This window comes from Orcinus orca, chromosome 11, assembly GCF_937001465.1.
Source record: "Orcinus orca chromosome 11, mOrcOrc1.1, whole genome shotgun sequence".
In the NCBI taxonomy this organism is placed as follows: Eukaryota; Metazoa; Chordata; class Mammalia; order Artiodactyla; family Delphinidae; genus Orcinus; species Orcinus orca.
In genome coordinates this window covers 15,781,704-15,787,419 of record NC_064569.1, presented here as the reverse complement: position 1 = coordinate 15,787,419, position 5,716 = coordinate 15,781,704, and the positions used below count along the sequence as shown (strand labels likewise).

The following is a 5,716-nucleotide window of genomic DNA, read 5'->3' as shown; positions in this document are numbered from 1 at the left end:
GCTCTGTGATAAGCGTTCAGATCCCCTTTTCGGGGCTGAAGGGCCTATTTCTCAGTGGCTGTAAGAGCTGCTGGCAGATTCCTCAACTCTCAGCCCTCTCCAGGAACTGCCTTCAGCTGAAGACAGCTGCATCCCCCATAAACAGAAGCCCATAAGATGACTAGTCCGTACACAAGTTTACTGACTCTCTCACCCCAACTCGGGGCAACTCTGCAGGGCCTCCCCAGCTTCTGAGCTCCCCGTGAAGTTGGCTGAGGCTACGTGGAGACTGCATCACAGCCCAATTTCTACCTCTGCCCAATGCCTCTTCCTTTCCTTCCCCAACAAATACTGGGCCCCTAATAAGTTCCCTGCACACTAATGTCTGTCTCAGAGTCTGCTTCAGTTAGTACCAGTAGCCTCTGAGAAAGCAAATATGAAGATGAGGTTTTGGTATTTGAATATTCTCTGGCTGACTAGCAATGAGAACCCCATCACTGGTGGTGGATCTCAGGTAACTCCAGGTCCTCCTACCTGCCCTCCACCTACTCAACATGGACCAGAAGGAGCCAGAAGAATATTATAAAACTAGATTCTAAGAAACCTGGATCGAAGTAGACAGTGCAATTGTTATTTTCACCCGTGGTGAACTGGGATGGTACACCAGTGGGAAGAAACGGTTTAGCAGGTGCAATGTATCAGGGCTTGGAGAATTTGAGGAAATAGACATTCTAAGAAAAATATAATTAGAGCAGTTTCTGAGAATTTATGCTCTGGAGAAAAAGAATGAAAGTCTGGTGGTTATAAATCGTTAATTAAAAGCTATATGTGAAATAAAGTTGGAGGACTCATACTTCCTGATTTCAAACTTACTACAAAGATACAGTAATCAAGACGGGGCAGTACTGGTATAAAGACAGACATATAAATCAATGGAGTCCAGTAATAAATTCATATATTGATAGTTTTTGACAATGGTACCAAGTCTATTCAATAGGGAAAGAATAGTCTCTTCAATAAGTGATGTTGGGACAACTGGATATCCACATACAAAAGAATAAGGTTGAACCTCTAACTCAGAATATACAAAAAATTAACACAAAGTGGATCAAATACTTAAATTTAAGAACTGAAACTATAAATAAGTTCACTTGTATCATTTTTTAAGATTCCACATATAAGCGATATCATATGATATTTGTCTTTGTCTGCCTGACTTACTTCACTCAGTATGATCATCTCTAGGTCCATCCATGTTGCTACAAATGGCATTATTTCATTCTTTTTTATGGCTGAGTAATAACTCAGGCACAGAAAACAAACTTATGGTTACCAAAGGGGAAGGGGGAGAGGGATAAATTAGGAGTTCTGGATTAACGTATACACATACTATATATAAAAAATATATAACCAATAAGGACCTACTGTACAGTACAGAGAATTATACTCAGTATCTTGTAATAATCTAACACAATGAATCTGAAAAAGGATAGATATATATAATTGAATCACTTTGCTGTACAACTAAAACTAACACAACATTGTACATCAACTATATTTCAATAAATAAATAAAGAACTAAAACTGTAAAACTCTTAGAAGAAAATATAGGGGCAAACCCTCACGACCTTAGATTTGGCAATGGTTTCTTAAACATGAAACCAGAAGTACAGGCAACAAAATTAGATAAATTGAACTTCACTAAAATGAAAGATTTCTGTGTATCAAAAGTACACTGTCAGGAGTCACTGTCGTCTCTCGGTCTCCCGTTGGCCCGATGGAGGATGAGGAAGTGAGGGCGCCGCTGCCTGGCGGCCCCAACGAGGCCAGCATAGGCGCCCCCGTTACCTCCCCCTGCCCCCGGGGCGCTGCCGGCCCTCTGCGACCCCAGTCGCTTGGCGCACCAGCTTTTGGTGCTGTTGCTTCCTTGGTTTCTGCAGCTGTTTTTGCTATGATAATCCTGCTGCCCTTCAGACTCATTAAACGGGATATTCAGGTGAATACCACGAAATTCATGCTGCTGTATGCCTGGTATTCTTGGCCCAATGTAGTTTTGTGTTTCTTTGGTGGCTTTTTGATAGACTGCGTATCTGGAATACGATGGGGGGCCGTTATGTTTAGTTGCTTTGTTTGCGTTGCACAGGTTGTTTTTGCTCTGGGTGGAATGTGTCACGCTTTTCGGCTGATGGAATTTAGAAGGTTTGTGTTTGGGATTGGTGGGGAGTCCTTAGCAGTTGCCCAGAATACCTATGCTGTGAGTTGGTTTAAAGGCAAAGAATTAAACTTGGTGTTTGGACTCCAAATGAGCATGGCTAGAACTGGAAGTACAGTAAACATGAACCCCATGGGATGGCTGTATTCTAAGGTTGAAGCTTCATTGGGTTCTGCTGGTCACACAACCCTCGGGGTCACACTTACGATTGGGGGTATAACATGTCTTCTTTCACTAGTCTGTGCCTTGGCCCTTGCTTACTCGGATCAGAGAGCAGAATGAGTCCTTCATAAAGAACAAGGAGAAACAGCTGAAGTTATCAAGTTAACTGATGTGAAGGACTTCTCCTTCCCCCTGTGGCTCATAGTCATCAACTGTGTCTGCTATTATGTTGCTGCGTTCCCTTTCACTGGACTTGGGCAAGTTTTCTTACAGAGAAATTTGGCTTTTCCTCCCAGGCAGCGAGTGCTATTAACAGTACTGTGTATGTAATATCAGCTCCCATGTCCCCAATATTTGGGCTTCTAGTGGATAAAACAGGAAAGAACATCATCTGGGTTCTGTGTGCAGTGGTGACCACTCTTGCTTCCCATATGATGCTGGCCTTCAGGCTGTGGAACCCTTGGATTGCTATGTGTCTCCTGGGACTCTCTACTCATTGCCTGCCTGTGCATTGTGGCCAATGGTGGCATTTGTAGTTCCCAAACATCAACTGGGAACTGCATACAGCTTCATGCAGTCCATTCAGAATCTTGGGTTGGCAGTCATTTCCATCATTGCTGGCATGATATTGGATACTTGGGGATATCTGTTTTTAGAAGTTTTCTTCATTGCCTGTGTTTCTTTCTCACTTTTATCTGTGGTCTTACTCTACTTGGTGAATCGTGCCCAAGGTGGGAACCTAAATTATTCCGCAAGACAAAGGGAAGAAATAAAACTTTCTCATGCAGAATGAGAAGTTTAAATGACTGTGTCATGAGAATGGGCTGCACACATCATTGGTTTGAAAATTTCCATTTTTTTTTTTAATTTAGAGTTTAGTCGTTAGGAAAAATAATGGTCTGGAGAATTATTATATTTATATTTTGAATACATCTATTTTAAAGTATAACTGTGAGGACTATTTTAGCCTGTGTCTTTTGTATTGCTGAAGAATTCTGCTTTGGAATAGGCTCATCAATGATGAAGTTTAGAAAATTGCATCTGGTACATGCAGGTGATTTTCAGTAAGGACAGTAAATAATGGAAATCTTTGGATCTTGCATTGAGATAATTTCCACAAAGTGTATCTTAGGAATATGGCCTTTGCTTTATCTTAAAGCAAAAAAAAAAAAGTTTCTGAGGGGGTAGAATGGATATTTTATACAGAATAAACAATGGCATTTTAATAGGCATTCCCTTTTGTAATAGGGAATATTTGAAAGATATTTTTATGAAGCCTCATTTCCACAAACAGCAGATTGTGATCTGCTCTCTTTAGTTACCAGAGGTTGCTGAGCAGTGACCCTTTCGAGCTTCTTTATTTCTGTTACTGAGGACCCTAATTCCCACGGACATAATTTTGTGGTACAAACTTTTTGTATGGTTTTTCTTATAGTCCAATTAATTACTAAAAAACGTCCTGTAAACTATGATAATTGCATATCTACAAGGATAAACAAACATTGCAGAAGAAAAAAAAAAGGTACACTACCAGAAGAGTGAAAAGACAAACCACGGAATGGGGGAAAGCATTTCCGAAACACATATCTGATAAGAGTTTAATATCCAAAGAACGCCTCCATGACAAAAAGACAATCCCAGTAAAAAATGAGCCAAGGGGCTTCCCTGGTGGTGCAGTGGTTGAGAATCCGCCTGTCAATGCAGAGGACACGGGTTCGAGCCCTATTCTGGGAAGATTCCACATGCTGCGGAGCAACTAAGCCCATGCGCCACAACTACTGAAGCCCATGAGCCTAGATAGAGCCTGTGCTCCGCAACAAGAGAAGCCACCGTAATGAGAAGCCTGTGCACCGCAACAAAGAGGCCCCGCTCTCTGCAACTAGAGAAAGCCCGTGTGCGGCAACAAAGACTCAACGCAGCCAAAAATAAAATAAATAAAATTTAAAAATGAGCAAAGGACTAAGACATTTTTCCAAAGAAGATATACAAATGAACAAGCACATTGCTGTCTTGAGTCATTACGGAAATGCAACTCAAAACCCCAATGAGATCCCACTTTACACTCACTAGGTGACCAGTCAAAAATATAAACAATAACAAGTATCGACCATAATGTGGAAAAATTGGAACCCTCCTACATTGCTGATGGGAATGTAAAATCACGCAGCTGCTTTGAAAAACAGTCTGGCAGTTCCTCAAAAAGTTAACCATAGAGTTACCATATGATCCAGCAATTCCACTCCTATGTGTATACCTGAGAGAATTCAAAAATATATGTCAAAAAAAAACTTGTACATGAATGTTCACAGCAGCATTATTTATAACATCCAAAAGGTGGAGACAACCCAAATGTCCATCAACTGATGAGTGGATAAACAAAATATGCTATATCCAAACAGTGGATTATTATTTAATCATAAAAAGGAATTGAAGTACTGATACATGCTATAATATGGATGAACCTTGAAAACATCCTGAGTAAAAGAAACCAGACACAAAAATCACATATTTCATTAAAACTTATATGAAATGTGTGGAATAGACAAATCCATAGAGACAAAGTAGATTAGTGCTTTCCAGAAGCTAGAAGAAGGGAATGAAGAGTATTATGGGCTCAGGGTTTCTTTCTGGGGTGATGGAAATGTTTTGAAATAGAAATGTTTTGAATTAGAAGTACAACTTTATGAATATACTAAAACCAAAGAATTTTACACTTTAAAAGGTTGAATGTTATGATGTGTGAATTACATCTCAATTCTTTAAAATCCAAAGTTTGGGGGAAAAATAAACAGCTAAGTGTGAAAGTCAGGAGGTCTCCGTGGCAGCACATAATCTTATCTCCTGCAGCTGGAGGACAGAGAACGCCGAGGAATAGGCCCAGTACTTAGCAGAGTTCCAAAGAAAATTAATTTCTCAATCCACTATGCTAAGGTCAAGGCTGTTGCTGGCAAAGAATGGGACTGTGAGATATGGGATAGGAGTCATCTAAGTTGATGCATTATAAATCCAGAATCCATAGATTCCTCTAAGTCCTCCAAGTATGTGTAGAAGTGGCCCACTCCTCCCTGTTAAGGACAAATGCTTCCCCCTTGCTCAAACTAGAGGTCGAGGCTTCCCTCCTGCTCCCAAAGGAGACTCAGCGATTTTTAATCTATAGTTGGTACCCAAGCACTTTGGCATCCTTTTGCCAAAGAAGCAGTATGCAAGAAAGGCATCATCATCCTGTCAAGAATAACTGGCCCTGATCATCATTAGGAGATAAGGCAGGGTGGAATATATTTGGCACCCCGGTGATCCATTTGGGCATCTCTGGGTATTCTTTTGCCCAAATTTGAAGGTAAACCAATGAGCGCAACAGCCATA

The 5,716-nt window shown here is 40.7% G+C and overlaps 1 pseudogene; it reads left to right on the top strand.

The window, feature by feature from the left end:
• The first annotated feature begins 1,722 nt into the window (after positions 1 to 1,722).
• LOC101277913 (major facilitator superfamily domain-containing protein 1-like) lies at positions 1,723 to 3,498 on the top strand (annotated as a pseudogene).
• Positions 3,499 to 5,716: the final 2,218 nt, after the last annotated feature.